The sequence below is a fragment of the Poecile atricapillus genome, chromosome 1, assembly GCF_030490865.1.
Source record: "Poecile atricapillus isolate bPoeAtr1 chromosome 1, bPoeAtr1.hap1, whole genome shotgun sequence".
Taxonomy (NCBI): Eukaryota; Metazoa; Chordata; class Aves; order Passeriformes; family Paridae; genus Poecile; species Poecile atricapillus.
The window spans coordinates 19,494,388-19,506,869 of record NC_081249.1 but is presented as its reverse complement, the minus strand read 5'-3'; the positions used below and the strand labels follow the sequence as shown (position 1 = coordinate 19,506,869).

General features: G+C 40.0%; 1 protein-coding gene across 4 annotated transcripts in view; it reads right to left on the bottom strand.

The window, feature by feature from the left end:
- Window positions 1-12,482, bottom strand: part of ARHGAP6 (Rho GTPase activating protein 6) — a 314,313-nt gene that overhangs the window by 61,916 nt on the left and 239,915 nt on the right. Inside the window, exon 1 of one of the 4 annotated variants that reach the window (XM_058827288.1) lies at window positions 9,762-9,870. The exons of the other annotated variants lie outside the window; for them this stretch is intronic. The gene's annotated coding sequence lies outside the window, so the exon portion shown is untranslated. Of the gene's footprint in view, window positions 1-9,761; window positions 9,871-12,482 lie in introns of those variants that run through there. 4 annotated transcript variants of the gene reach the window in all.

The following is a 12,482-nucleotide window of genomic DNA, read 5'->3' as shown; positions in this document are numbered from 1 at the left end:
AGTGTCAACAACTGGACCTCTATATATTTAATGCATGTATCATTGTTCTATGATCAATGTCTTTATAGTATTTCTATGCACATGGGCCACATATGCTAAACTTCTGCATGTTACCCCAGTATTTGACTACTGCAATTTGTTACTTCATTTTTTTGCCTCTTCATCTCTTCTTGTTCTTCTGGTGCCTTACCAGAAGGCATCTAAATCTGACTAACCAGATTTAGTAATCTCAAACTAAAGGTTTGCATAGTGTCACAAGTCAAGCTATATAGCTTAACTCAAGCAAAACCAAACCAGCAAGTCACATAAACCTTATTTGCAAAACTGCAAGTAAACATTTACATTTTTTAAAAAAGCTATTGTCATTTATAGATAAAAGCCATCAAGAACAGCATCCACAGTCAGACAATGTATACAACAAAACTAATTCCTTTCCAACCCTGATAATGCAAAAGAAACTTTACAAGCACAGAAGTATGCCATTCAATCCTTATGAACATATATGAAGTATTCTACAGTGAAAATGGTACAGAAAGAGAAATATAGGTTTTTATGGTGGAGTTTAGGGGCATTTTATCTTAGTTATTTCTCCATCATGAGCATTTTCATAAACAAAAATATCACTGATATGTCTACCATAAAAAATTTGAAATCCTAACCCTTAATATTAAAACAGTAATGGGATGCAAAAATTACATGCCTTAGAAAATGTTAAGGTAACAGAATACATGTCCTGCTTCCTGTAGACCACAAAAACCAAGTGCAGCATGGGACTTTTAGGAATTACCACAAATCAGGCAAAAGTTCCTTAACTGAATTCTGCATGAACACATGAATTATTCCTTCTTTTCAGATCGTTCTTCTCTTGGCAATTTTTAACCCTGGGAGTAACTCCTCATCCTCAGCCTTATCTCTGAGGTGGCTCTGGAAGTGCAAGCAGTGAGTTGTTGTCCTGCAAAGCCCAACTGCAGCGTCCGCCCTGCTAGAGCAGGTGATCTCGGAGGCAGGGCTTGCAAGCTGTGGTACAGACCACACTGAGGTTCTGCTCTGGGGACTCCAGCTAAGCTCTGCACAGAGCTGGGCTGCTTTGTATGAGCAGAGCACCCAACTCAGCACTGCCTAGGCATGGAATGTCCCACCCTTCCACCCATGCAAGTGGTACTATCACAATCCCTGGAAGTATTTAAAAGATGTGCAGAGGTGGCTCGTAGCGATATGATTTATGGTTTAGTGGTGGACTTGGCAGTGCTGGGTGTTGGACTTGATGATCTTAGTCTTTTCTAGCCTAAATGATTCTATGTTATATTTTTGTTGTAGAAATGAAATTATTTGAAACCAACACAAAGGTAAAAGCACCAAACAAGATTATGAGACTTGTTCCTTTCAACCAGGTTTTAATTCTGCCAGTTTGCAAGGTCCCCATATGTTCCTGGTGCTCACTGTAGCTAAAACCAGTCATTTTCAACATCTGCACCTTGCAATGCCACAACAGGTTGCTGAGATTAAAGAATGTGCAATCACTCAGCCCAATTTTTGTGCACCAAAGAAGACATTCCTTTTCAACACTTGATGGGTTTGATAAAATCTCTGCTAGGTCACATTAACATAGGTTTTTATTATGTTAATGGAACACATGACTAATAAACGAAAATATTTTTGGAAAATCATGTGGTAGGTAGGGCCAATGAAATCTCCTAATCTTTAAAGGCTCAAGAAACATTTCCTTGAAAAATTCTGTTTCATTTTGCAAATACATATCACTTATATATCACTGTCTTCTATGAGTCAAAACACAGTATTTGAGAATTTAATCTATTCAAATACTCCTATGTTTTACAAAACACAAGATAAATTAAAGGCCTCATCTTCCTCCCAAAGCACTGCACAGTTATACAAACAGCCTGTAAATTATTGCAAAATCATCCAGGCTTGGGAGAGGTCCAGAGAAGTCAAGCTCCCTTGAAGAATGGGTGCTGGTGTAATTACATCTGCCTAAAGCTATTCTGCACTCTGTGGGGCAACCAAAGGAGGAAAAGGGCAGCACAGACATGAAAAATATTTTCTGTTTCTCCATATGAGAGGCAACACTTCACCAACCTAATTCAACATCAGCCTGACCTAGGTGGAAGCTTACAAGGAGCAGAAGATCTTTAAGCAACAAGTCAGAACGACGTGTTTGTTTTCTGAAGTTCACACCTGTATGTGTTCAGACACAGTACACAGGCTGTTCTCTATTATTTGGATTATAGGACTGTAGGTCTGAATATGCTCTGCAAATGACTCCATCACCAAGCAGAAAAAAAAGGCAACACACAAACAGAAGAGTGTAAACAGAAATACTGTTCTGGGATAAAGTGGTCAGCCTGACAGGACATAAACTGATAACTGCACAGCTGTTTTCACTGAAGAATTTTATGAAACCATAATCTAGACTAAAAGCCTTCTCTGGTTTCTTCCACAAACCAGTCATGTATTTTTCCTCTCAAGTCTGCAACTTCAGCTGCATTTTCTCTCTAGCACTCCCATTACCATCTAACATCTTTCCTCCACTCAACCGAGCAGTTCACTTAGCAGTTACCAGGTAACTACTTAAAATACCAGAACAGATGTCTCAGCAAAGATGATGATGACTGGAAAACTTCCCCTTTTGCCTCTGAAGAATCTGAATCTGTCCATTTTCCTTGTACTTTTTGTCCACTGTCATAAGCCAAATCATAAGCACATTTTTAATAAGATGCAGACCGCAGCTTTTCTGATATTCTTTCAAGTATTTTTCTAATAGGTTGGATGTTTGGTAGCTCCAAAATAAACATTAAGTGGTACATCCTGACTTAAGTAACTCTGCACTTAAATTACTCTTAAGCATGTCTAAGCTATTCTTGTGTGCCTGATCTCTTTCCCCCAAGCCTCCGACAGGAAATCTTGCTGATGTCCTTTAGAAAAACCTCATTCTTCTGTCTTTCATACAATACAGAAACTGGTTGAAAACTGCATGGAATGCTGAATGTAGATGCATATCTATGGGCAGTGATAAACCTTGACTTCTGTGGAGTTTCAAGCCTTAATGAGTTATGTGGATGGTGCACAGGTTGGGAAATAAGAACCTTCACACATCATAGTTTTATAAAAAGAATTTAATGCAAGATGGAGAGTGCAATTTTTATATCATATTGCTGTTGTAATGACTTTGGTCTGTACTCATTTAGGTGAACACAATTATCAGATTATCTGTCTAATTTTCATTAGTCTTTTGCTCAAATCCATTTGAAACCACTAAGATCAAAACCAATTATGTCTACTTTTTTCTATCCCAGCAACTTTTAGCTATGTGTTTTAGGTAGGTGTCCACTGTAAAAGTACTTAGTGGTTTTGCACAAAAAGATTATATTGCAAATTTACTCGGTCTTAAATGTGAAGCTAACCTATGACACATGGCAAATATAGTATTAGAATGTCTTAATTCTGTTTAATTACTTATTTAAGTTTCATGAAACCATGGATTACTGCCCCTTTACAACCTTTTGCTTCCCCTGGTCTTTTATTTCAACTCTCTCTACAATTATTTCCAGACTCCTCAGGCATAAACTCTCACAATTTGGCTTTTTGTGTATGTAATCCTTCTTTCTTCATTTCCATGGTGTTACTGTTAGTAACCAGTAGAACCAAAACCAGTTCTGAAGTAAAAGTCAGTACCTTCAGTATAGCTACATACTCTGTCCTATTGAATCAATGTACAGAACACTGTTCCTGGACAGGATGAGAATGAAGGAGAAGGGGAAAACTAATTTAAGTAGCGTTTTAAGCATTACATGCAGTTAAGGACTGTTAAGTCACCACTGTCCAGGACAGGGAAACTCCATTACTAGTGCCATCCTAGATAACCACCTGCAAATTAACAAAGGGTTAGAATGCAGTAGATGGTACAAGTGTGCTACAGGCCGACTCTCTGCCACCTTCCTTTCAGATGCTCTTCCATAGCCAGCTCAGTACATTACAGGCAGCAGACTGGTTTCCAGCAGGAATTACAAATTTCCAGTTTGGAATTACAAACTACTGCAACCTAGGATGCTCTGGATCACACAGCTGCTCCCAAGTGTCTGCTACTGCCGCAAAAGAATTCTTCCAGATGAATGAAATGCCACCCCAACAACCATACAAAGAAGCACAAGACGTGCTGTGTGACATCAAAGCATTCAGAGAAAGATATCTAAACATGGATGTACAAAGGATGGGGCCCCAACAATTAATCTTCATTAAGAAAGACTGACTTCACTGAGGTTGTTATCTAGGGTGACATCCTGTTCCCCTTGACGTCAGTGGCAAAATTATTAATATGATGTCTCTCTCCACTAGGAAGAAACTAAGTACAGTCCAGATGATTCTGTGTTAGTTTGAAGCCTTGCACTGAAGTTGCCTTATCTCACGCTATATTGTATTTAAGCCTAGTTTTGTCAGAAACATTTGTCAAACATTTTACAAAACACTGGTTGAGATATCAAAATTACTTAATGGCAATTAATATAACCATTACATTGCCAAAAAAAGAGACTTCCTCACATCCTGTCTGATTCCCAAGGCTGGAAATCCATGCATTCAGGATCAGTACTGCAAGGCAACCCCTGTGGAAACACTGGAAAGCTGGTATTCCACCCAGGGAAGACAGAATTCACACCCACAACAGAAATAGTTCATCTAGCAAGAAGGCATGAACCCATGCCCCGGTAAAGATACACATTTCAAACTATTACAGGGTTGATTTCCATTTATCAGAGTAAAACCTAGCTTTAGTCTAAGGATAAACAGAGAGCAGAACAATGAGCATGCTTTCACAGCAGTATTAAAATTGTTAAAATAAAAGGAAAATATTTCCGGATCAACCTTTCCAAGATTTCTAAATGCCTCAGGACACTATTTAATGTTTATAGTATTAAAGAAAACATTCTCTTACAAAAAAGCTGACGTGTAATAGAGGTGTATTTGATTCCTTTTCTGACGTTAATAAACCTGAATGATGTACAAAGGTATTGCCCAGCAAAATATTCATCCCTAACATACAGACTCTGTACTGAAGTTTTTCAACAGATCCAGAAAATCAACCTCCGGAAGTTAGAAAGCTCCCCTAAAATGCATCAAAATATATGGTCAGATTTTTTGGATTTCTTACTTCAGCAGATATTGATATTTCTTAAGAGACATATCAGGAAGAACCGCAATTAAACTAGAAGGGGCCAAATAATTTTTCAAAAGTATTTGAAAGGTGTCAAAACAGAGACAGAATACCTTAAAAAGCCCAGATCCAACTTCAGAATTACAGCTGAAATTTTGTTGGTCTTCACATAAACAGATTTTTGAGTATTTTCCTGTGTAAGAGAGAATTAGGCCATATTGCAATACTCTAAATTTTGCTGCAGGTTAAGGGTACAAGCAGTGCTGTCATGACTATGACCGCATGAAGCAACAAACTGAAGAACTGGAACTGGAGTAATTAAAAAATACTGTACTTAGAGTACAGTAATGAGCTACTTAAGTTTCATCAATCTCAACACAAAAGATCTGGGATAGCCTGGCTTCACTAAGAGAATTATTTTCCTTTCTATTGGTTCATTTACTCATTTCAAGAGGCTGGTGCCATGTTTTTCCAAGTGTTAAAACTTGCTCCTGCTTCCTTGGGAATAACATGAACTCTGCAAGCTAATGGCAGCTGAACCAAACTCCAATACAATAGCTGCACAAGTGTTATTTTTAGTGGCAAAGCTGCCTTAAAAATAGACCCCACTGCAGTTCCTGTGACCAGCACAAACGTGCTCCCAACAGCCCCTGGTGTTCAGCTACCTGTGAAGGTAGACCAAGAACCACAGCTTATGATACACTGAAGACTGGCACATACTCTGAGCTTTCCTGTGCCACAGATTTTGGAAAAGGGGGACTGTGTCCTGAGGACAACTCTTGCTCAATATTGCAGGTTACAGTAATTTGTTCATTCCCTGAGTGCCATCTATTCAAGCTATGTCCTTACTAACTGTAAAGCTTCCAATGAGATTCTGATTATTGAAATAGTGCTCTTTCTCCTAAACCTAATGAGATTAGTGTTAAGCAAACAAAATGGTAAGGCTGAAACTACATGTGAACTGTATTTAAACAATATGAATGAAAAAAATATAATTATATATCATATCTGGATATATGATCCTGAAGCAGTACAAAATACCCTGGTGAAACAATGAGGATCTCTGCTTGCACAGTACAAAAGTTAACCTTTTCTGCAGGCAATCAGAATTATCAGTCTGACCATAGCCAATGCTTTGAAGTTAGGAGTGGCATCTATTTGTATTATGTTCCATATGAAAGAAAAAACTGCAGTGTTTTAGAAGGAAGGAAATTACCTTCAATTTAAAAGAGAGAATGCATGTGAAAGAGAACACATTGTAGTTTGCAAGCCTGCAAAAATTGTATCTGCCTAAGTATTGTACACAAAGCTAAAAATACGTATTTGAGTACTTTAGTTTACTTCCTGTATTTTGAGCTTTTAAGACTCATGTAATTTAAGATTACATGATCTGACAAGGATACTGTCAGAACCTCATAATGAAGCTAAAATCAAATAATTCTATAACTCCAAGAACTAAGATCTGACTAACAGTAGAGTCTTTAATTCAATACAAACCCCTACTCTTATTGTTTCAAGTGGTTCATACCAGTCTTTTCTATAAACTTGTACAACTAACAGAAAGAAAAACGAGCTCTGTTGCACAGAAGAAAACAGTCATGCAACTACCTACATACCAGATCTGGCTGGAAAACAATTCTAGGGCATTATTTTCTTCTTTTAGGGGAGACTGAGGCTGGGTGTGATTTATTTGAGAGGAACAAATTGCAAGACATCTCTAAATACTTACATTTGGAGAGTAAAGTGACAGCTCTCAGTTACTCAGCTAAAACATGAACTCTGTACTACCTGACCTGGAGCAAAAGTTTGAACCAGGCTTTTACACAATCACAAAATCATTTAGTTTGGAAAATCACTCTGAGATCCTAATGTCCAGCCTTTGACTGGACACCACCACACAAACTAAACCACAAGCACTGTGTGCCGCATTGTCTTTTCTTGAACAACTCCAGGGACAGTGACTCTACCACCTCCCTGGGCAGCACATTTCAATGCTTAATAAACCTTCCAGTGAAGAAATTACTCAGAATGTCCAACCTGAACCTGCCAGGGTGCAACTTGAGGGTATGTCCTCTCCTACTGTTGGTTGCAGAGAGTACTAAGACTCCCCTTGACCTTCCTCTTTCTCCAGGCTAAACAACCCCACCTCCTGCAGCCACTCCTCACAGTGCTCCAGCCCCTTCCTCAGCTCCACTGCTCTCCTCTGGACATACTCCAGCACCTCAGTGTCTTTCTTGTGGAGAGGGGTCCAGAACTGGACATATGACTTGGGGTGTGACCTCACCAGTGCCCAGGACAGGGTAAGAAGCACTTCTCTTGACCTACTGGCCACACTGTTTCTGATACAGGCCAGGACACCGCTGGTCTTCTTGGCACCCTGCACACTGTCAACCAGCACCCCCAGGCCCTCTTCCACTGGGCCACTTTCCAGCCACTCTTCCCCCTGGACTGGAGAGATGCATGGGGGGGTTGCTGTGGCCAAAGTGCAGGACCCAGCACTTGGTCTTACTGAACTCTCCTGTTGCTGGGCTTGGCCCATGGATCCAGGTTTACCCCATCCCAGACAACTGCCCTACTCAGGAGCCATTGTCTACTCCAATATCTCCCCCCCTACTATGCTGAACCTCAGCAGAGATTGCTAGCCCCCTCCAGAGCCATCTGCAAACTCATCACGTGAGTGGCTACCCTAAGAGCTGACTTGGACATCTCTAACAGCGACCACCCACCAACTGTGCTGTGGCCATGTGTGCTTCTTCATGCACATTCTCTTCTTCATAAACTAGCTGACATAAAGGCTGAAAAAAGATTGTAGGAGCCATTTTCTTTCTTTAAGGAAGTTTTCTTTGAGTCATGAGTTTTTATCACCAGACAGCAGTGCTGCAGTGTAAGTGACACAGGAGTTCTAGAAGACAGGGACAAGCACATTCCAAACATGCAACAAGGAAGCAATTAGCTATTAGAGAATAGGTGTTTTCACTTCTTTTGCTACATAATCACTCTACACTTCAGTTTTTTCACTCTCACACTATGTCCACGTGTGCAAACACTACCCTGTGCTACACACTAATGTCATGCAGCTCAGGACAAATCTGTAGCACTGCCAATCTACTCCAGTTTATTGGGACTGCATTTCTTGCTTTGTTTGTTGGGGTTTTTATACGATCTGGGATATCAAATTCCACCCACACCAGCAGCTGTTTTGCTGATTCTCATTCCTAAAGACCCCACAAAGCAAATTCTCTATTGTAAAAGTTCAGAAAATACACAGAGTCCAATAACAAGGAAAAATATTGTGAGTACAAAGAGGTGGCTTTGCACTCCTTAATATTATGAATACTTTTCATCTATGCAATTATTTTTCCTCTTCTCTCTATGCAATGAAGCACAATGTGATCCCTGCACAGTACATTACATTAGGTTAATGCAAAGCACTATTTTGGCACTTCTTACAAAAAATTACTGTGTGCACACGTGACTCTGCTGATTTACCATGAAGTTCAATAACAAACACAGTTTAAATATTTTTTTAAGAAACCACTTCAACTATACTGAAACTGTACAAACAGCTGTGAATGGATACATAGCTATGGGTCAGACTGATGGATCTCTGTACATACCTGGAAAAATCACTAAGGAGCACCTTGAAGCTCACCTTCATGTCTATTAACATGGAGACTTGTTAAAAATGTGACTTGTAAAGTAATAAATGTAAAATGGATCCACACAAATAAAAACACTGTGTTGCAACATCAATTTTAAGGAAAAATGTGTATTTTCTAAACTGCCCCTCCAACTTGAAGGACCCCAAGCTCAAACTGTGCCCACCAGACATTCCGCCACTTCTTTCTTTGTTTTTAAACAGCACATTTACTTTGGACAGAACAGGGGGAAAATAGCCATAAAGTTCCCACTGTTATGAAAAACAGAAACAATTGCTAGAGTTACAAGCTCCTCGCAAACTGAGCCAGATGATGAACAGCTCTGGGTCTCTACTTTCTTGTATGCAGTTAACTCAAATTTTAAAAATGCAACAGTAACACTGCCGTGGCCATAAAACCTGATGCTTACAGAAACTGTTCTTTGCCGAAAGGAACCTTTGCTGCGGCAGCGTTCAAAACCCCTTTACCTTCAGCTTATTTTGCTCACAACTGCCTGGGTTACGTGCCCTTCATGCACAGAGCACACAAAAAACTATAAACATGTCACCACAGACTCCACAGCAAACCACCTGAAGAAGCCACTCAAATACAAATCAGCCTAATTATACAGTTTGGTTTCCAAACATTAATATCACTTCTCATTCCACAGTTCCATTGCTCTCAATCTTTGATGAAAAAAGGCACGGTCATGAAACTGATCTGAAAACAAATAGTATTTGAAGGCTCTCAGTTTGCTGATGGATTTCCAGAGCCTGGTAGGTGCTTGGTAGTGCCAGCTTTTTTCCCCACTGAATCAAAGATGCTCACTTTTCTTCAAGCCCTCCTAAAGCCCAAAAACATTAAACCTGATGTCACCATGTACACCACATTCAGACAGTGTTCTCCATCACACTTACCTCTATCCTATGACATACAAGATTATTCGGTTTCCTTACCCATTAACTGAGCTCTCTTTTGTCTTCAGTGTTCTTTAGTATTTGATCAAACCAGGCTTGAATTAAGGATGCAGATCCAGACATGCTGTATCATAAAATAAATTAAGAATAACGCTGTTGACCTGCCGCTGTGTAATAAGCAGCTGAGAGTGAGCCCAGCTGGAGCAGCTGCGACTCCCAGGACACCTTTTGCTGCCAGATGTCATGAATCTTAAAGAGGAAAAATTATCTTTTCCTTTCTCTGCTTTGAAGCAAGCTGAGAGTCTGGCTCAAGGAAAAACTCAGTCACACAGACAAGTTGTAACTGGGTTCCCTGCTCCTTACTCCAGAGATGTGCTGAGATAGTGCAAGGAGCTGTAAGGAAGGGCCAGATCTCCTCCCAAAAATCCTTCAACCTGGGGATGTGCAAGCTCAGAACCAACTGCAACTGCCCCAGCTCTCTCTCTATCAGGAGCAGCCAAGAGTACTGCACACAGCTGCCAGGCACCTTAGAACGCAGCAAGGAGCTCTCAGCAGCTTCTGCCTGACCTTTTCGTACAGAGCTTTGTAAAACACCTTTGAAAACTTACTCAGGCAGGACAGCTATATTTGTAACATAATTTTGACAACAACAACACAGAGGCTGAGCATTTTACTCAGTCTGCCAGGGAAAAAAATCCTTGATAAAGGCGCTGCTTCATAAATAATGTCTGTCACGTCCACAGTCCCCATACAGAATGCTGTCATCTATAGTGCGTGGGCAGAGAGCGTAGGAAATTTGTGAGAAACAAACAGTGAATCACCAATTATTCTGATGGCAGCTCTGCCCTGTGTGGCTTTTCACCAAGTCATTCTTCAGAGTGACAAGTCTGTTTGTCGGCTGGCATGGCCTAGCGCTTCATCAGATTGCACACAGAGGCACAGGCTAGAGTTCACGGCAGTGGCAAGAGAGATTATGTAGCGTAACTTATTGGATTTTTTTTTTTCCCTCCAAATATTTGCCCAGATGTTTTGTCCACCTCTAAATCAGCAAGCTGAAGAGCTGCCCACCAGCCAGTGTATGAAAGCCCCAGCTCAGAAACTCAGTCACTCCTGGGTTGACATCTTGGCCATTAGCCTGGCTCCTGATAGCACCCAACTCGGACATCAGCTGTCCCTAATTTTGGAGTCTTATGGAAGCCCAGGGCAATCAATGCAGGGGCCTCAGCATTTCAGTGCCTCTTAGATCTAATGTCAAATCTTCAAATTATGCAGCTCCTCACCTCCATTTCCAGCCTTTTTCCACACTGCTGCCCAGGGCTGAGAGGTGCCAAGACCAGCTGGTGTGCTGCACATTGGGCATCAAACCATACAAGATTTCCAAGGCAAAAAAGCTGTCTTATCTGCAGAGAGAGCTGAAGAACCTCAGCAAAGCACTGTCACTGACTGTTGAGATGCTGCAGCCAAAGAGCAGTGTCCTGCTAGTCCTCTCATAAATATGCTATAAATTTGTAGTCCTTGCAATCTTTCCTCAAAAATAAGTTTCTTTAGCCCACATATCCCTTGTGCCAATATTCTTTGAGTTTCCTTAACGAGCAAAACTCTGCTATTCACGTAACTGGAAATGGGGTTTTGCTCCTTCTTGAGCCTGGCCCACTCAAACCATGAGATGAAGGAACTGCCACTTCCAGCTCTGCACAGCAGCTGCCCTGCAAACAAAGTATCCAAAATTCACCAACCTTTCTTGATGGCCTGCATAAAGATAAAACTTAATGTCTGTGAAGTATTGAGATAGCCTGTCCCTCTTTTACTTCTGAGCTCCAGAGATTATTTTTTTTTTCCTTTATCTTAGATTTTACAAAAGTGAAACAATATTGGAACTATAGGTACAAATTCATATTTATTGGAAATAGAGGTTGACAGAGTTTCCTTCTTAGAAACTGAATTCTGCTTTGAACCTGGATTCTTCAGGTTATTCACTATACACTAGAAGTTCTTTGCAAAAAAATCCAGGGTGTTTTGGGGCACACTGTCTAGTTGAAGTTATTTGTGTATAACTCTATTAGCTACCAGCACATCTAGGGAGTTATTTTTCCCATTTCAAACTACTTTTTTCGGTAATGCACAGCTTTATGTTTAAAAACATGCTATCAGAATTAAATGTTATAACACAAAATGTTCACAGCTTATGGAGAGGTTATATAAAATATACCCTATCAGCAACAAATAGGAAAAAAAATTAATATTTGTTTTGTTCTTTTTCTTGTACAAATTTTTTGTAATTTTTTTCCCAGAGCACTCAAAAATATTAATCTTAAAATTTTGCATTAAGCTTGGCATAAACTCTCAGAAAAATTACATGCTTCTGAGACTGTAACTTTGTCATTCACAGACAAGGAGTATGGGACTTCTAGTTTGTTTCTTAACTGTGCAAAATTTCAAGGACTCACTCACACTCTGGAGAGGTGCAGGATTAAGAGAACCAAATTAGGTGGCATTGAGAATTCCTCTAGCTGACCTCTTGTTACACCAATGACCAATTAGTCACTGCAGAATAGCTTCTAGGAGACACAGCAGAGCTATTGTGAATAAAATCATACTGGATCTTTGCATTTCCATGAAAAGCAACTGAAAAGTAACTGAGTAGTTTAGGCTTTCCTGTATTCTTTTTTGAACTCTACCATGGAGCCTGAGAGATAGACTGAGCATCCACAGTAATACAATGTTATATGCACTAGGTTCAGATGAAACAGCTCACTCAAA